Source organism: Ranitomeya imitator, chromosome 4, assembly GCF_032444005.1.
Source record: "Ranitomeya imitator isolate aRanImi1 chromosome 4, aRanImi1.pri, whole genome shotgun sequence".
In the NCBI taxonomy this organism is placed as follows: domain Eukaryota; kingdom Metazoa; phylum Chordata; class Amphibia; order Anura; family Dendrobatidae; genus Ranitomeya; species Ranitomeya imitator.
The window spans coordinates 261,029,485-261,050,327 of record NC_091285.1 but is presented as its reverse complement, the minus strand read 5'-3'; the positions used below and the strand labels follow the sequence as shown (position 1 = coordinate 261,050,327).

At 43.0% G+C, this 20,843-nt stretch overlaps 1 long non-coding RNA gene across 2 annotated transcripts in view; it reads right to left on the bottom strand.

Annotated features, from left to right (window-relative positions):
- Positions 1-992: 992 nt before the first annotated feature.
- The window catches only part of LOC138675914 (uncharacterized), a 99,235-nt gene continuing 79,384 nt past the window's right edge, over positions 993-20,843 (bottom strand). Inside the window, exons 2-4 of one of the 2 annotated variants that reach the window (XR_011320730.1) lie at positions 5,470-5,759; positions 3,111-3,151; positions 993-2,811 (exon numbers count right to left, since the gene is read on the bottom strand). This is a non-coding gene — a long non-coding RNA (uncharacterized lncRNA). The remainder of the gene's footprint in view (positions 2,812-3,110; positions 3,152-5,469; positions 5,760-20,843) is intronic. The other variant, XR_011320731.1, reaches the window with a different exon arrangement.

Genomic DNA, 20,843 nt, shown 5'->3' with positions numbered 1-20,843 from the left:
ATTGGTAGTTCCACTGGCCCAGTACCAGGCAATACCCACTGTCTCCCAACTTTTGGTTGGCCCACAGCTTTAGCAATCTCCCGCTGGTATAGTGTGTACAGCCTATGTTCCCCCAGACGATGGATATCATGACCATAGTTCATGGATACTCCTCCAGCCAACAATCAATCTCCAAAACTCCATAGACCATCCATCCCAGCTTGGATCCTCTCTTATCAAAGTCCCTCCAACAACTGCCTGATTCAACCCATGTGTCTTTTTCTCCCTCCCCCTTAAACATTCTTCTTTAGCTCACAGAACAAAGCATATTCCATCACTTGGGGCTGAGGTGAGACCCCCTGTGGTGATGGCACTCCTGGTTTTACTATCTCCATTAAAGGTACCGTCACACATAACGATATCGTTAACGATATCGTTGCTTTTTGTGATGTAGCAACGATATCGTTAATGAAATCGTTGTGTGTGACAGCGACCAACGATCAGGCCCCTGCTGGGAGATCGTTGGTCGCTGGGGAAAGTCCAGCACTTTATTTTGTCGCTGGATCTCCCGCTGACATCGCTGGATCGGCGTGTGTGACGCCGATCCAGCGATGTCTTCACTGGTAACCAGGGTAAATATCGGGTTACTAAGCGCAGGGCCGCGCTTAGTAACCCGATGTTTACCCTGGTTACCGTTGTAAATGTAAAAAAGAAACCACTACATACTTACATTCCCGGTGTCTGGTCACGTCCCCCGCCGTCAGCTTCCCGCACTGACTGGTGAGCGCCGGACAGCGGTAAAGCACAGCACAGCGGTGACGTCACTGCTGTACTTTACGGCCGGCGCTCAGTCAGTGCGGGAAGCTAAAGGCGAGGGACATGACCAGACACCGGGAATGTAAGTATGTAGTGTTTGTTTTTTTACATTTACAACGGTAACCAGGGTAAACATTGGGTTACTAAGCGCGGCCCTGCGCTTAGTAACCTGATGTTTACCCTGGTTACCCGGGGACTTCGGGATCGTTGGTCGCTGGAGAACTGTCTGTGTGACAGCTCTCCAGCGACCAAACAGCGACGCTGAAGCGATTGACATCGTTGTCGGTATCGCTGCAGCGTCGCTTAGTGTGACGGTACCTTTACACAATGGGCCTAGACTGGAAGAACAATGGATTGATATGGTAATTGCTTTACATTAACCCTTACAAGTTTTCTGTCTGGCCTTAGGTTTAAATAAGATCCAGCCTGCTCATCTTCCTCTGCTTACTGTCACTGAATGGAAACATTGATTCCGGAGGATGAACTGACAAGCAAGAAAATCACTAATAAAACACGGCAAGAAAATATATAATTAAACACAACAATATCGATGCAACCGGTGCTCCATGCTGGAAAAAGTCTCTATCTCTTAGAGCTGCGGACTCCCCTGTACGTCCATTTGTCCTTTAGTCTTTAGTAAGCGGCCATATCCTCACAGGCATGGAGAACATTTCACAGGTAAAGGGAAGAATGGATTCATTGAAATTTCAACAAAATCCTCAATAGGATGCCCAGGGTAAGACCTCTCATTGGAAGTCGAGGGTCACATGCTCAGGTACTGCAGCAGCTCCCATTGGTTCTCTAGGAAGGTCCTGAAGTTGCTCAGGTTCTGTAGCAGCTCCAATTGGTCCTCTAGGAAGGTCCTGAAGTTGCTGCAGCTATAAAAGGTTCGCATAGCCGCACGGCCATGTGCTAGTATCAACTAAAAAGTAAAGAAATCCGGCACTCTCAATTCATATGCAAAAAAAGTAAGACAGAGTTTTATTGATCCACTGTGACAAATAATATGTTGACGTTTCAGCCAATACCTAGGCCTTCATCAGAGTTCTAGTAAATAAACATAAAAAAATGCATATCAGTGTAAAACACATAACATGAACATAAAGAAACCATAACAGTGGAAAAACATTAGCTTTAGAAACAAAAGATGGGTTTATAATATCAAGCTACCCATGCAAAGGATCTGCGTGATAAATGTTCATAAGACTATTAAGGCGGATCCTGGGACAAAGATATATGGAAATCACAGATCTAATTATGGCCATAGCCATAGGATGATATAGGGCCATGCAAACAAAGAGCCATACAAGAAAGGGGGACTATAGATCAATAGTAACATAGAGGGCAATGTCTGAATGAATAATAGGAAGAATTTGAAACGTGGCATATGGTGTACAATCACATACAGTACATTTGTCTTCAGAGAATATGGATCGCTGGATGAGTGATATCACTAGAAAAGAAACAAATATACATATGCACAGCAAATTAATATGGAGGACCACAGTATCTAATAACAAGCAGGAAGCACTGCGCTGTGAAGTGTTAGGAAACCGGTGTAAGATCCGACTCACCGTACGATGCCGCATCTAGGTGCATAAGAGGTAGTGGCACACAACGTGCTGGAGGAATAATGGCATGTAAGAAGTGTCCGAGTGTCGGTTTAAATAGAAACTAAGGCTTCATACCTGCTGGATTTGGCGCCGTGCTGCCGCGAAACCGGAAGTGTCTGGTCATGTGACGTCACCGGAAGTGATGTAACGCTGCCGTGCAGGAGCAAAAGAGCTCCTCCGTATACAAACTACTATGAGTAAAGGTGCCGGCCGACAGTATTGAAAACAGTCACTGGAAAAGACAGAATAAGTGGCTGCGATATATGCTAGCAAAGGGAAATTATTCCCAAAACTAATCAGTGTGCAAGAAACGGACAATAACTAAAGAAAAAGTGTAAATTGTGCAATGATGAAAAAATCGGTGATCAAAGGATATCTCTAATGTGAAGAGCCGCTGGCTTACCTAGGGAAGAGAATAAAAGGAGGATTAGAGATATATGATAGGATAATATCAACTATGACGGATTAATATCAATAATGAACAATGATAAAGGAAAATTATTAGAAGAATGTATAAAGACTTATGGAAAAATTGCAGTCTTTATAGAACAAAAATTTAAGATAAAAATAAAGATAAAAATTAAAGAATAAAAATGGAAAAATAAAAATAATCATGAAAAAAAAGGATAATCATGAAAAAAAAATTTTTTTAAAAGGGGAATATGAAAAAAATAATAACTACTATATGAAATAAATTTATACCCGTCCTTGTGGTACGGCACTTAGTCTCAATTAATCCGTGTCTGGAAGGAAAAAAGGAGAAATAAAACTCAAAAAAACTTAAATAAAGCTGGAAATCTCATAATCCCTATTTAAACCACGGGGTTCCAAAGTATCTAATTTATTAATCCAAAAGGCCTCACGGAGCCTGAGCTTTTAACCCTATTGCCGCCTCTCCTAGGGCATGGAATCTGCTCCAATACCTGAAACCGTAACTGAGAAATGTTGTGTTTTTTTTGGGCAAAGTGATATGGTAAGGGAAGGTATGTTTTACCACAACGGATACTGGATTTATGCTGTGAGATGCGGTCCTGTACATGATGGGTTGTTTCCCCAACATATACGAGACCGCAGGGGCACTTCACAGCATAAACAACGAAAGAAGACTCACAGGTATAAAAACCTCTAATTTGGATACCTTCACATGTATGTGGATGAAAGAATTTCTCACCTCTCTGTACATTCCCACATTGTGAGCAATAAAGGCACGGGAAAGTACCAATTTTAGGGGTGTCCAAAAAGGTCTGTAACAGTAACCTCTTGGTGGAGCCAACATCTGCCCGTACTAATCTATCACGTAAATTAGTAGGTCTCCTAAAGCAAGGCATAAATGGGACTTGGAACTCCTTAATCTTGGGGTAACTAGTTCTCAGTATACTCCAATGTTTTCTGATATTTTTGTGTAACCGGTACATAAAAGGATGAAAAGAATGGATAAAGGGCAATCTAGTGCCTACAGAAGATGTTGTAGGAGTATGTTCACATGGTGTACGCATTTTGTTAAGTAATCTATTGGGATAGCCTCTCTCAGAGAATTTTTTCTGTGTTTCGTCAAGTCGAATTTCTCTCACCACTGGATTAGATACAATCCTACTTATTCTGTTGAACTGAGATAGATGGAGATATTCTCTTGCGGCTCTCGGGTGACAACTAGAAAACAAAAGGAGACTATTCCGATCGGTCTCCTTGACATGTAAATCAATCTCCAAAATTCCATCAGAATGTTTGATAATTCTGGTGTCCAAAAAACTGACTGTGTCTAAGTCATAATGTATCGTGAACTGTAGTTCAGGCCAAATTTGATTAAGGTACTTGTGAAAGGAGAGTAGGGAGTCAAATGGGCCCCGCCATATGCAAAAAAAATCATCGATGTACCAACGCCATATTGTGGCGTAATCCTGGAAAAACTTATTGGTGTAAACAAAATGTTTCTCAAAAAAAGCCATAAAGCAATTAGCATATGGCGGGGCCACATTGGACCCCATAGCAGTACCTTGTTTTTGCAAAAAGAAGTCATCACCAAACATAAAAAATTTTTCTCGAAGAACCAGATTGAGGGGTTCCATACAGAACCTAATTGTGTTGTCATCTAGTGACGAACCATTAAGTAGTTCCTGAATCGCTGTGAGTCCCTTCTCGTGTATAATAGAAGTATATAGACTATTTACGTCCCATGTGACTAAAATGGAGTCACATGGGACTTGGCCAATATCCTTAATGAGTTTAATGAAATCACCTGTGTCTAAGATGAACGACTTGGTGAGTCTAACCATAGGTGTCAATATCTTTTTTAATAGAATAGATAATGGGGACAGAACAGAGTCGGTAGAGGCGACGATAGGGCGTCCTGGTGGTTTATCCAATCGCTTATGTACTTTAGGAAGAACATAAAAAACAGGTGTAATAGGAAACTGGTTTACCAAAAAATCGTAAACTTTCTTATCTATGGTTTTATTTAATAGATAAGGTTCAATAGTATTGTGAATTTTAGTGGCAATGGATGAAGTAGGATTATGGGACAAGGGTTCATAGATGGTACGATCGGCCAATTGCCGATGAATCTCAGCCAAATAATCCCTTTGATCCATGACCACTATTGCTCCACCTTTATCGGCGGGCTTCACCACCAGTTCTTTATCTTTAATAAAGGAATCTAGAGCCTGTTGTTCAAGACTAGTCATATTTACAGGGCAATGTAATTTGCCTCTAGATACATCCTGTTTGAACAAATCAACCTCCTCTCTATCAATTAATTCGATAAAAGTCTCTACGGGATGGTCATTTTTTGGAGGCATAAAGTTGCTCTTAGTTTTAATACCCAATCGTTGTAAATTAACAGGTGAAGAAATCAAAGGCGAAGATATAGATGTATTTATATCATCAGTCTTATTAAAAAAGACCTTAAGTCTGAGCGATCTATAAAACTTCTGCAAGTTCATATCCAACTGAAATGTGTCCAATTTGTAAGATGGACAGAAGGAGAGTCCTTTCTGTAGAAGAGACATCTGTGGTGGGCTTAGAGCCTTAGAAGAAATGTTGATAATTAAGGATCTATCCCTACCTGAGAACTCGTCTGGACAGTTGTGGAGGACGTTCCTTGCCTTGCCCATTGTCCGCCCCTCCTTGTCTTCTTCTTGGTGATTGTCTTTTTTTCTTGTCTAAAAAAGGACCTCTCCTGTTGGAAAATCTCTTGTTGTCGGAACTTGAGTAAGTAGAATCAGAGGGTATTCTTCTGGGTCGGTATGAACCTGTGAAGAAAGAGTCTTTCCATCGATAAACTCGATTATTCCTATAATCTTCTGCGTCCCGTAGAAATTTCTGTCTCTTCTTTTGTTCAGACTCCTGGCGATGCTGTAAAAGAGTACTAGTTAATTTGGTTTTAAATGACTGGAAGTCGTCACTAGTCATAGAAGTGGATAATTTTGTTTCCGTAGATTGGACTTTTTCTCGTACGGATGTAATAGACTTCTGTAGTGTATCAAGGGTAAGAGTCATTAAATCGTATGAGCATTTATTGAGAATTTGCTCAAATTTTTTACAACAGTCGTCGTTCTCCTTAAAAATAGTAGGACGTAAGGCAACCCTCAGGCCTTGTGGGATCCTTTAATAATCTTATGAACATTTATCACGCAGATCGTTTGCATGGGTAGCTTGATATTATAAACCCATCTTTTGTTTCTAAAGCTAATGTTTTTCCACTGTTATGGTTTCTTTATGTTCATGTTATGTGTTTTACACTGATATGCATTTTTTTATGTTTATTTACTAGAGTTCTGATGAAGGCCTAGGTATTGGCCAAAACGTCAACATATTATTTGTCACAGTGGATCAATAAAACTCTGTCTTACTTTTTTTGCATATGAATTGAGAGTGCCGGATTTCTTTACTTTATATTGGGATTGGTACCCTATTCGTGCACCTCACTATATACGGAGTGCCGTGTTATTACCCTACTAGTATCAACTAAGTTATGTGTTCAGCACCAGTGTGGTCTTGTGTATGTGGTTTCAGGGTTCGGCTGAAATAAGCCCCTAGAATACCGGCATCTCCGGTGAGGAGTTTTGTGTGTGCTATTCTGACTGCATGACCACTGACTGCTCTATTTGGTAGCTGTGTTCCTCTGTGAGGCTGACAGGGAACAGCGTTCTCTTGTCTTAAGTGACTCTGTGAAGTAACAGAGTTCACTTTCACCGCCATATAGTACCATCACTTACTAGCAGCGGGTTTTACTTCTGCATGGTGGACCCCGGGTTGTGAATGCACCTATTTCTCTATAAATATATATTTGTTGTGTTCCGCCAAACCCTAACAATTAGATTATCACATCTTCAAGTCCCCTAAGGGAGCTGACAATAACAGTAAAAAAAAGTTTAAAAAAATATGAGATAATTAAAAAAAATAAAAGTTCAAAACACCCCCTTTTCCACCATTGAAAATACAACCCCTGGCAAAAATTATGGAATCACCAACCTTGGAGGATGTTCATTCAGTTGTTTAATTTTGTAGAAAAAAAGCAGATCACAGACATGGCACAAAATTAAAGTCATTTCAAATGGCCACTTTTTGGCTTTAAGAAACACTAAAAGAAGTCAAGAACAAAAAATGTGGTAGTCAGTAATGGTTACTTTTTTTAAACAAGTATAGGGGAAAAATTATGGAATCACTCAATTCTGAGGAAAAAATTATGGAATCATTAAAAACAACTATCCATATACCTGCCCAATAGAACCTTCACCATTTAATTCTTGTAAACAAAAATCTGTCCATGGTTCTGACATTAGACACACAAGAGACAACATGTGGAGGCACCAATAAATATACAGTACAGACCAAAAGTTTGGACACACCTTCTCATTTAAAGATTTTTCTGTATTCTGTAACAGCATCTTCACCTACAATTTTTTACTTATGGCATGTGCCTTTAGCTATGCCCTGGACTCCTTCTATGCATTTAAGCAACCTTGTGATCAGGCACATAATGCATTTATATGATATACTGTTCTGAGAATGTAAAAATTAAACATAATTAATGTTTCTTATTTTTTTAGTTCTAAAATGTATTACACCATTTCCAAATCTCATGTTAATACAACACTTTTAGATAATATGCATATAGAGTGTATATAATGTATTGAATAGTGCGTGATCTTACTAACCTTTTCATCCCATATATTTTTGGCCTGCTGTTCAGGTTTCTAGTGTTTAGTTCATTTCTATTTGCACAATGTATCTGTGAATTTTGCAGATGTATAAAGCTTTAATAGCAACCTGTGTCTATTTAAACCATTAATCATGCCAGGATATGCACAGCATGTGTTTCTTTCTTGTTTAAGTGCTCAAAAAATATTCGCTACATTACTTGCATAACATTGACAAGGCATATTGTTTAATTCTAAGAAATTACACTTCTGTTTGTTATTAAAGCTGAACGCAGAAAAGGATTTGGATTAATACTTGTTTAAGCATCTTTATAATACAATGAGTGTATACATCTGTGAAAGCTGTAATAAGGACCCAGTTTTATGAATGAACCTATTCCCTAACAACCATCATCAAATGGGGGTGTTAAGAAAGACCTAAATTAGAAATGTTCTTGGGTAATTAAAAAACTGAATTATAACGTGTCCCCTCTGAAAGTGAGTTCAAATTTTTAATCTTGTCAATAATGGATTTTTAAAAAAATAGAGCAGAAAAAAATCCAACTTTATTTTATTGTAAAGCTCACCATAAATTAGGATTTCAGATAGCTATGATTGGTTTGTAGTGATTTTGGGTATCAATGTTAGAAGTTAAAATAAGGATTGTGCTTCATGGGTAATGATCAGTGTGTAGATTGGTGACTTTATAAGAGGAAATAACATTACCCCAATCATCTGCAGTCCAATCCTTGTACAGTAGAGCATTCTGACACCATATAAGTGTTGAGCTTCTTTTCATCCACGAGACTGGGCTCACTCACAATTTTGGCCAAGAACACTGTCATGAATAAAGAATAGCATCTACACGTCCTCCAAGAGCAGCTTCTTCCAACGATCCACCAACAATTTAGCTATGAACAATGCGTTTTCCAGCAAGATCGAGCATCATGTTACATGGCGAAAGTGATAACTAAGTGCATCAGTGAACAAAACCTTAACATTTTAGGTCCATGGCCAAGAAACAACTTAGATCTCAATCCCACTGAAAACCTGTGGTCAGTCCTCAAATACCGGGTGTACAAACAAATATTCAAAACTGGTTATAAACTCTAAGCACTGAATAAGCAAGAATGGGTGGCTAATGCTATCAGTCAGGATTTGGCTCAAAAGCTGATATCCAGATGCCATAGGGAATTGCAGACTTGTAAAATAAGGCAATACTAAATATTGAGTGTTTGCATGAACTTGATGTATTTGCCAATACAAGTAAAAAAACTTATGAAACATGTAATTGTACTTCAATAACCATGAAAACATCTGTCTACAATATTTAAAAGCACTAAAGCAGCAATTTTGTGAAAATCAATATTTGTGTCAATCTCAAAACTTTTGGTCACAACGGTATGCTGCTGCTGCTACATTACAAGCAAAGCGCAAGTGGATCACATTATGATGAACAAGATATTGCACAAGCAAAATCCAACTGGTTCTGATTTTTTGCTACTTGCTTGTCATAGTCAAAGTTCCTTCTAGATTGCAATGTGATATCATTCGCTTGTACCATGCTACAATGTAGGCTCAGCATACCAAGAACTTTGACCAAGCACCATGTGCCACTGCCAAAATCACGGTGTGGCCCCACACTAATAAATCTCTACTAAATTTGTGCTGTGAAATATGGCCTGTTCTAGAATTCTATTAATGAGATGTAGATCTGTCATTCAGTATACAGTACGAGACAATGGAAAAAAATAAAAATGGCAGATCAATTTTTCACCAGGTCTGTCATGGTAAATTAGTTTTTTCAACCATCTAAAATGTCAAGTGTTTAGCCAGCGTCTGATAAACATGAATAATAATGACATTTAACTTGGTTTCTGTCCTAGGTCTGTTTTACCACATAAAAAGCACAAGTATTATCATTGGAGGGTGTATAATATTCTGTTACTTATATCAGGTTTGAAAGGAAATCACAATCTTCTCCAGGAAGTAAAGTTACATATGCATCATAAAAATGATATCCTACATGTCAGCGTTCAAAGGCAATTCCTCAGGAAATGGTCACTGATTCAGTGGAGCAGATGTTGTCTTTGGGCTCACCTGGCATCTGTGTCTAGTACTATTCGTCATATTACATCTGTAAATTCTAAAAATGTTCTTAAGTCATCTTTAATTGTTAAAAACACACATCAACATCTAAGTACCTAGCTTCATCAACATAACATACTGAAGATGGGAATGCCACCAGGACTAAGTGTGTTGTAGCATGGCTAAAGGGTCTGTAGTCAACGGGAGGTATGTGCCACATAAGTGCCTTGCTGCTGTAATGTAGCCCGGAGTATTTCTTTCTTGCACATAACCTTGTATATATATATATGTGTTTCAGGACCTGTGGTGATGTCAGACCACATGGCTAATCATGTGATGGGTTCTGGGTGTGGTTAGCTCTATATAAGACTGGCTAATGCTTTACACAGCAGATATGTATGGAGATGGAACCCTCCTGAGTGTGTTAAGGCTCCAGGACTGAGCCTGAAGGACAAGACACTTGTTTTCTTGCCTGGGCCAGAGGCTATTTGTTTTCTGTTATTTTTCCCAAATGGTTTATGATGCAATAAACCTTTGTGAACTTTTAAAGGAACGTGCCTCCTGAGTGTCAGCCGTCGCACCTGAGTGAGTGAAATCCCTACAATTGGTGGTAGACGTGCGGGTAGCGTTCCCAGCCGAGTAGTAAATCTATTATTGAATGTCTTGGGTCAAGTCTGTTGCAAGCCAGCAAGCATTGCCGGGGAAAATGAAGGACCTGCTGAAACACTTGGTCCAGATGCAGTCACAGCAGGAGCAAAGGCAGCAAGAGACCAACAGGCTGTTGATGCAGCAGATGCAACAGCCAGCAGGAGCAACGGCAGCAGATGCAGCTTCTGGCAACCGCCATCCAGGGCAAGACGAGCGCCCCAACTCCAGGTCTGGCTGATGACACCCACGTCCGGAAGACGGTAAGACGCGCATTGCAGAAAATGACCCCCGGGGATGATGTTGAGGCCTTCCTGATGGTGTTTGAGAGGGTCGCTGAGAGGGAAAAACTCCCGCCAGAGCAGAGGGCAGAGGTACTGGCGCCATACCTGACGGAAGAACCCCAGAAGGCGTACTATGATTTGACTTTGCAGGATGCCAAAGAGTATCACAAATTGAAAGTCGAGATTCTCGCACGTTTGGGGGTGACACTGACTGTCAGGGCACAGCGAGTTCACTGCTGGGCCTATCACCGGGACAAACCGCCACGCTCTCAAATGTTTGATCTGTTGCACCTGGTCCAGAAATGGCTGCAGCCAGAGTCATGTACACCTGCACAGATGGTGGAACGGTGATGATGAATCGGTTTGTGCATTCCCTCCCGAGGTCCATACAGACTTGGGTTGCCCAAGGTGATCCCCAGAATGCCGACGAATTGATCGGACTGGTTGAGAGATACCAAGGGTTGGAAGGCTCCTTCGGGAGGCAGCCCATGCTGTACTGGGGGTCCCAGAAGGGAGCTGAGTCCCAAAAAGGGGTGGGGCGTCCAAGGTCACAAAGGGCGGGGGAGGTGGCGTCCAAGGTCCCTACGGGTGATGTTATTTGTTGGAGGTGCCACAGGCCAGGACATATAGCTGCCCATTGTTCCCAGACCACTGAGCAGATGGACTGCAGCATGGGACGCCGTTGTTCATACTATGCATATCCAGCCTGCGGTGTGAATTCTCCGCCCAACGAGGGACCTCAGGCGTGTCCCGTAAAGGTGAACGGTCGTGCAGTAACGGCACTGTTAGACTCGGGGAGCCTAGTGACCCTGGTGAGGGCCACTTTTCCTCTCCAGCTGCTCCCGGGAAAGAAGGTCGGAGTGCGGTGCATACATGGTGATGCAAAGGACTACCCTATGGCCAAGGTGGACATTGAAACGGCATGTGGCACTGAGTCCCACATAGTCGGCGTCGTGCAGGACTTGTTGCACCCTATAATTATTGGCCGGGATTTCTGTTTGTTTTGGGATTTGTGGGGAAAAGGTTCTGAGCTCCCTAGCAAGAGTAGGGAACCAATGAACCCTGGAAGGGTGTCGCCACACCCAGAGTCAGACAGATATCCTTTTTGTGTTCTGGTTGGGGATGAGGAGGAAATGTCCCCTGCATCTGACATTCTGGAGTTAGAGGTGACCGGTGAAAATTTTGGGACTGCCCAACATAGGGACCCCACTCTGAGGGAAGCCTTTAATAATGTCACAGTTATTGATGGGGTGGTACAGGAGCCGGGGGCGGACACAAGATTTCCCCATTTTCTAATGAGTGGGGAGTTGTTGTACCGGGTCACAAAAATAAGGGAGGAGTTGGTAGAGCAGTTGGTAGTGCCGGGTCCATATAGATGGAAGGTGTTGGATATGGCCCATTCACACATCTTGAGTGGACCCCTAGGGGGGGAAAAACACAGGAACGGGTTGTGCAGAGGTTCTATTGGCCTGGGTGTCACCGGGAAATAGTGAACTATTGCAGGTCCTGCCCTACATGTCAGCTAACTGCTCCCACTCCTCATTTCCGGAACCCCCTTGTGCCACTGCCCATTATTGAGGTGCCATTCGAGAGAATTGCCATGGACTTGGTCGGTCCCTTAGTTAAATCAGCCCGGGGCCATCAGTATATATTAGTCATCCTGGACTATGCCACACGCTATCCTGAGGCAATTCCCTTGAGAAATTCTTCTTCAAAGAGTATAGCTCGCGAGTTGGTCCATGTCTTTTCCCGGACAGGTCTGCCGAAGGAGATCCTGACTGACCAGGGGACACCTTTCATGAGCAAGGTGATGAGGGAATTATGCAAAGCCATGAAAATCTCCCAGTTGAGGACCTCGGTCTACCATCCCCAGTCAGATGGCCTTTTTGAGAGGTTTAACAAGACACTGAAGAGCATGCTGAGAAAAGCTATAGAGAAAGACAGTAGAGACTGGGATTGTCTCTTACCCTATCTGATGTTTTCCATTCGTGAAGTTCCACAGGCCTCCACAGGGTTCTCACCGTTTCAGCTTCTATATGGCCGACATCTGCGAGGACTCCTGGATATAGCCAAGGAAACCTGGGAAGCCGAAGTCACGTCTCACAGAAGCGTCATTGAGCATGTGGCCCTGATGCAGCAGAGGATTGCAAAGGTGATGCCTATCGTGAAAGAACACCTCCTCCAGGCACAAGAAGCTCAGGCCAGAGTCTACAACCGGTCTGCAAGAGTGAGGCAGTTCAATCCGGGAGACCGAGTTCTTGTGTTAGTTCCGACGGTGGAAAGCAAGTTCTTGGCCAAATGGCAAGGGCTGTATGAGGTTGTCGAGAAACTTGGTGAAGTAAATTATAAAATTCACCAACCAGGAAGACGGAAACCATTCCAAGTATACCATGTCAACCTCATCAAGCCGTGGCAAGATAGAGAGCCGACAGTAACTCCATCGTTGTTAAGCAACCCAGAAGGTGAGGTTGGAGCGGTTACTATAGCAGAGACGCTATCGAAGACCCAGAAACAGCAATGCCGGGAGTTACTCCAGAAAAACAGGGACCTGTTTTCTGAGTTGCCTGGGTACACGAAGGTCATAGAGCATGAGGTCCTGACAGAGCCACATGTGCGCGTGAACGTGAAGCCCTATAGAATTCCTGAGGCCCGTCAAGAAGTAGTCTCCAAGGAAGTGGAGCGTATGTTGAAGCTTGGAGTCATTGAGGAATCCAAGAGCGGTTGGTCGAGCCCAATTGTCCTGGTCCCAAAACCTGATGGGGAGTGGAGATTTTGCAACGACTATAGGAAGTTGAATGAGGTCTCCAAGTTCGACGCATATCCCATGCCCCGCGTTGATGAGCTCATCGAAAGGCTTGGGCCCGCCAGGTACATAGCCACCTTGGATTTGACAAAGGGGTATTGGCAGATCCCCATGGCACAGGAAGCCAAGGAGAAGACGGCGTTTTCTACACCAGATGGATGCTTCCAGTATGTCCGGATGCCATTTGGCCTACAGGGAGCTCCGGCCACCTTCCAAAGGGCTATGGATAGAATCCTTGCACCCCACAAGGCATACGCTGCTGCGTACCTAGATGATATCGTCATCTTTAGCCCGGACTGGGAGAGTCATCTGGAGAAAGTCCAAGCAGTGTTTGAGGCTATAAGAGAGGCCGGATTTACAATAAACCCGAAGAAGTGTGCCTTGGGTAAAGAAGAAGCTAAGTACCTTGGATACATAGTGGGTCATGGAGAAATAAAACCCCAAATCAGTAAAGTGGAGGCAATTCAAACATGGCCAAAACCAGTTTCCAAGAAGCAAGTTAAAGCCTTCCTGGGAATCATGGGATATTACAGGAGGTTCATCCCAAACTTCACCACGATGGCTGCGCCTCTGACTGACCTGCTAAAAGGGACAAAATCAGTAATAGTTAAGTGGTCCGAAGAAACAGAGTCAGCCTTCCAAGAAATGAAAGAGGCTTTATGTAAGCAACCCGTTCTGATGGCCCCAAACTTCAAGAAAGAGTTTATTATTCAGACAGATGCCTCAGATGTTGGGGTGGGAGCAGTCCTTTCCCAAGAACTACATGGGGAGGAGCATCCTGTTCTCTATCTGAGTAGGAAGCTGTCCTCGTCTGAAAAGACCTACTCAGTCGTTGAGAAGGAGTGCTTGGCCATAAAATGGGCAGTGGACACATTACGGTACTATCTGCTGGGACGTAAATTTAGACTGATATCCGACCATGCCCCACTTAGGTGGATGAGGGAAACGAAGGGTAGAAATGCTAGAGTCACCCGTTGGTTCTTAGCTCTGCAGGACTTCAGTTTCCATGTGGAACATAGGGCCGGAAAGCTGCACGGTAATGCGGATGCCCTATCAAGAATCCCTGGTTTAGTGGGGGAAAGTGCCAAGCCCCACGGCTTTAGGCAGAGGGGGGAGGTATGTAGCATGGCTAAAGGGTCTGTAGTCGACGGGAGGTATGTGCCACATAAGTGCCTTGTTGCTGTAATGTAGCCCGGAGTATTTCTTTCTTGCACATAACCTTGTATATATATGTGTTTCAGGACCTGTGGTGATGTCAGACCACATGGCTAATCATGTGATGGGTTCTGGGTGTGGTTAGCTCTATATAAGACTGGCTAATGCTTTACACAGCAAATATGTATGGAGGTGGAACCCTCCTGAGTGTGTTAAGGCTCCAGGACTGAGCCTGAAGGACTGGACACTTGTTTTCTTGCCTGAGCCAGAGGCTATTTGTTTTCTGTCATTTTTACCAAATGGTTTATGATGCAATAAACCTTTGTGAACTTTTAAAGGAACGTGCCTCCTGAGTGTCAGCCGTCGCACCTGAGTGAGTGAAATCCCTACAGTGTATAATCCTGTAAAAGATATTATGAATCTCATGTCGGCACAGAGAAGGTGATAACACACATGGATAATATTGTATGCGATTGTATTGTATTGTATTATATGCAAATAATGTATGTGATTACATACCGTACATACTTTATTAAATATTACTTGGACTCAAGCCTTTTTAGAAAACTAAGGTTAAAATTATTTTATACAGTGACAGCGTGATTTGGTTGGTCATAAAAAACAATCTTGGATATTTAATTACTAGAGAAAAGCTACGGTATTTATAAAGCACTTAAATATATTTCATTTTCTCATAATATTTTTTAGAATAAACTTTTTTTCTGAATCAATAATCAGCTTATAATATTGAAGAGAATATAAGCACCCAGGAGCCAATGGATAGACTTAGAAAAGGTAAAGCTTTATTAAGACCGACAGAGAGAGGCCAGAAAGTGGAACCGCAACTCAGAGGAGTAATATCAAGACAATTGTACAGAATATAACATGTAAAAAGCTCAAAGATTAAAGTGCGGCCAATTAAATCCCTGTAAAATGATGGTAAGAGGTAGATATAGAATATAAAGGGAAAAGGAAGCACCAACACAAGAGAAAACACAGCTGTATGTAATGTTGTGACTGTTGACTGAGCGAATGAATCTTGTAAGTAGCATAGTATTACCTGGGAGTGGCGGTGCCACCAACCAGCGCGCATTTTGGCCAAAGTGTATTCTTCTGTGGGAGTGGCATTGTGATGGTGCAATAACCTTAAATAGTCACTATGAGCCAATCTGGACAGTTGTACCACAATGAAAGAGTATAACGCTGCTCATTGTTGGCGCGTGTTAAACTCACGTGCCCTGGATGTCAGCATCACTGAGGACGCTATCGGATGGGAGGCACCCGTGTCACATGGAACCACCCACATGTGATCACTTGAGAGGACCCGCATTCACGAAACCAACCCAGAGCCAGGGAGAGATGCCATCGGTGATGCCAAGCAACAGACCACCAGCATATATGGGCACAAGCAGGTAAATAGGAGATAGAAGGAACCAAAGGTTTATAGCTGTGCAAGTACCATGAAAATGCAATTGGTGGTAAAGGTTAAGGTACAAAAAATTGTCTCATACCTAACAAACTAATAAATAAAAGAAAATTATAAATCACCAACATAAAAAACATGGTGAAAAAACGGTGAGGAGAAAGATAAAATGGTTCTAATGATGCACATTGTACATGGAAATATACAGCTCTGGCAAAAATTAAGAGACCACTGCAACATTTTCAGTTTGTCTGATTTTTCTTTTCATATGTATATTTTTGAGCAAAATGTAAATTGTTCTTTTATTCTATAAACTACTGACATGTCTCCGAAGTTCCAAGCAATACATTTTGTATTTATTTTCTGAAAATGTGAAATGGTCAAAATAACAAAAAAATGCATTGTTTGCAGACGTCAAATAATGCAAAAAAAAAAAAAAACAAGTTCATAATCATTTAGAAACAATAATACTAATGTTTTAACTCAGGAAGAGTACAGCAATCAATATTTTGTGGAATAACCATGATTTTTAATCGAAGCTTTCATGCGTCTTGGCATGCTTTCCACCAGGTTAATCTTTGCGAATGACGTATGAATCAAGTCACATACCCGTGGAAGCGTGTTATACGCGAAATGGCCGTAGTCCTGTTCTTTTGCCTGCATGCTCGCATTTGTCCTGCCCTTATACACCTTGTCCATAGAAAGTATTCGTAAATCAAGGACTAAGGACACGATAAACGGAGTGTTGCTGCTTTTTTTTCCATTCTTGGATATATATATTCTGGCCTGGGGGACAAGTTAGTCAGAAGGTGAGAGGAGAGTGAGGAGAGAGGAAGCAGACAGGGAGAGTCTGAGCAAGGAAAGCTGGGGCCGTGCAGACCCGTGGTTCTGCAGCTCCTGGAAGGAGAGAGAACAGAGCAGTCTGTAGGAGACTGAAAGTTGAAGAGACGCACTGCAGAAGTAAAGATCTGGAGGGAAGCTGCTTCCTCCACGCTGAAGCACAGAATTCCGGTAGCCGGAAGACCAAGGTTGTGAGGGTAACTCTATGTCCCACGGCAGAAACTGGTGGACAGGAGATTGCAGGTCGCCTGTCCACCATTAACACCCAAACGCAAAGTAGCAGATAGAGTCCGTAGTCATCTGAGAGATCGCTGTGAAAAGGCTCGAGTTACCTGCCATGCGGGTAATGTCCTACCAACAAGGGGGACAAAGAGAACGTGAGGACCTTGTGTGAGGCCTAAGGCAGCAAGGAACTACAACACAGCACAGAAGGGAAGGCTTCCAACCCCACCTAGTTAGGGGGATTCCTGAGTCGCTTCCAATCCGGCCGGACCATTCCAATACCTGTGATCCGGCACCCTGGACTGTGACTGCCTTACAATAGTAAAGAGGTAAAGAGACTGCAACCTTGTGTCCTCTGTTTCTTACTCCACCATCTTTATCTACTACTCCGGGAGCCCTGGGACCCAGCTTCACCTGTGGGAATCCATACCATCCCAGCTGCCATAACATCACCACAGTGGACCCCTTTAAGCAGCGTTGGTCATCCCTGACCGAATACCACAGGTGGCGACACGAACATTCTTATTTCTAACAACCCCTTTAAAGTCCTTTCCTTTTACTTGGATGCCTAGGGCCACGAACCAGGTCTCTGCTACCGTAACCACCCCTTTAACAATGACCGGACCCGGTACCGAGTATCCCTAGGCCCTAGCGGGACACTCCACAAAAAATTGCATGTAAGGAAGATACCATGAATGGGGATGTGCAGGGGGGGGAAAGAGATAAAGAATAACCTGAGAGACATAATACATATTAACAATATACAGTGAAAAAGGAGAGTATTCATACCCCTTTACATTTTTCACTCTTTCTTTCATTGCAGCCATTTGGTAAATTCAAAAATGCTCATTTTTTCCTCATTACTTTACTGTACACTCTGCAACCCATCTTGACTGAAAAAAAAACAGAAATGTAGACATTTTTGCATATTTATTAAAAAAGAAAAACTGAAATATCACATGGTGATAAGTATTCAGACCCTTTGCTCAGACAAGCATATTTAAGTCACATTGTAATGCCGGTGTGTTTGTACCTTGTTTCCCCTGCGCTATTCTGCATGTCTGTGCTCTTTCTGTTTGCTCCTTTCCCTTTAACTAGCTGGGATACTGTTGCCCATTACATGTATGGATTCTGCTCAATTCCATGCACTGCAGCATAGCCGTACATGTGTTGTAAGAGTCTTTGCTCCGCTGCACGACCATCTGCATGTGCGGTCCCTGGCTGCAGGTGTGGAAACTATACATGGGTTGCGAGATCCTCTGCAGCTGGTGCATGACTTTCCATGTATGTCCAGGCTTGCAGCTGCTACCAGGTGCCTTAGGCCTCAGTTCCTGTGCTGGCTATGCTGTACTGGTTTCTGTCTGTGCTTAGTGTGCGCCTGGCCACACCTTCCCCACTTTTATTAGGGGCAGTGTGTGTACTTGAATTGCTTTCCCCAGCCTATTGCTGAGAGGCAGCTCCTATTTAAAGTTGATTTTCCCTATTGGGCATTGCCAGAGCTTCTCATTAGGTTGCAGAACTTAGCCATGTGTGTTTGGTCCAGCATGTTGCTCCTGGTCTGCCATATCTTCAGCTCCTGTTCTGCCTGCTACCAGTTCTGGGAGAACTGATGTCTTTGTCCCATCCTGTCTATGTGTTGGTACCAAAATCCTTGCCCTTGAATGGGAATTCCTACTGTGTGATGTTCCTGAAGTCCTTCTGTGTCTTGAATCATGTACACAGTGACTGTAAGTTTCCTATAACCCGTGTCTTGAAAATAAACCTGTGTCCGTCTTCTGAAAATGGAGTTCGGTGTTCCTGCAGAGCATCTACTACGCTGTGCTTGGCCTACTATGCGGTTCTAGCTCCGTCCAGCTCTGGTCTGATGCTGCGGTGTTTGCACCATTCCGCTTGAGTTTCTTTCTAGGTCGTGTCCGTTCTCCAGAGCCTGACTACCTCTGCCTGGTGCCTGGATCCTGATGACTGGTGCCTGTAGCCTGATGACTGCTGCCTGGTGCCTGGAGCTTGACGACTGCTGCCTGGAGTCTGACGACCGCTGCCTGGTGCCTGGAACCTGACTACCTCTTCCTGGTGACTGGAGCCTGATCACCGTCGTCTGGTGCCTGGAGTCTTCCCTGATGTTCTGTCGGTATCCCCGATGTCCTGCCATTCTCTGTCTGGGGCAGTGTCTGTTGTCCAGAGTCCAGATGTTCTGTCTTCATCCTAGATGTTCAGCCCGTATTCAATCCGTGGTCCTGGTGGTCCAGCCTGGGTTTCTGAGTTGGTCCCACTTGTGTTCCTGGATGGGCACCTCCTCCATGTTCCTGGGGAGTCTCCAGCCTTGTTTCCCAGTGACGGCTCTGCCTGTGTCCTGAATCTGACCAACTGATGTCCTGAGTTGCTATATCGATGTTCCTTGACCTGTGCTGTCCCTGTTTTGCCTGTGTCCGATGTCCGGCCTGTTCCCTGGGGTCCATCCTGTGATGACGTCTGTCCGAAACTTTAGCCCCAACCCTAACCACACCCTAAACCCTGACACACACCTAACCCTAATACCAACCATAATCCCAACCCTGACCCTAATCCCAGCCGTAAATGTAATCCAAACTTTAGCCCCAACCCTAACTGTAGCTCTAACCCTAACTTTAGCCCCAGCCCTAACCTTATCATTAGCGCCAACCCTAACCCTAACTTTAGCCCCAACCATAACTGCGCATTTTTATGATTGGCAGCTGTCACACACTAAAAGACGCTGTTTATTGCAAAAAATAGTTTTTAATTCTCCACATTTTGAGAGCTATAATTTTTCCATATTTTGGTCCACAGAGTCATGTGAGGTCTTGTTTTTTGCAGGACGAGTTGTCGTTTTTATTAGTATCATTGTCATGGGCGCATGACATTTTTTAATTGCGCTTTATTCCGATTTTTGTGAGGCAGAATGACCAGAAACCAGCTGTTCATGAATTTCTTTGAGGGGGGGCGTTTATACCGTTCCATGTTTGGTAAAATTGATAAAGTAGTTTTATTCTTCGGGTCAGAACGATTACAGCGACACCTCATTTATATCTTTTTTTATGTTTTGTCGCTTTTATACGATAAAAACTATTTTATAGAAAAAATATTCATTTTTGCATCGCTTTATTCTGAGGACTGTAACTTTTTTATTTTTTCGCTGATGATGCTAAATGGTAGCTCGTTTTTTTGCGGGACAAGATGACATTTTCAGCGGTACCATGGTTATTTATATCCGTCTTTTTGATCGCGTGTTATTTCACTTTTTGTTCGGCGGTATGATAATAAAGCGTTGTTTTTTGCCTCGTGTTTTTTTTTTACAGCGTTCACTGAAGGGGTTAACTAGTGGAACAGTTTTATAGGTAGGGTCGTTAAGGACGCGGCTATACTAAATATGTGTACTTTTAATTTTTTTATTATTTAGATAAAGAAATGTATTTATGGGAACAATATATTTTTTTTATTTAGGAATTTTTTTTTCTACACATTGAAATATTTTTTTTTAACTTTATAACGTTGTCCCAGGGGAAGACATCACACTATAGGGTCAGATCGCTTATCTGACACTTTGCACAGCACTGTGTCTGATCAGCGATCTGACAAGCAGAGTTGCAGGCTTACCAGCGCCTGCTATACGCAGGCGCTTGTAAGCCACCTCCCTGCAGGACCCGGAAGTAGCCCCGTGGCCATTTTGCGATAGTCAGCTGACACCCGGCTGCGATCGGCCGCACTCCCCCCATGGGGGGGGGCGCGGCCAATTGCATATGACGTACTATCCCATTACTGGGAATGAAGTCCCAGGTCACCTCGACGGGATAGTACGTTATATGGGATTAAGGGGTTAAT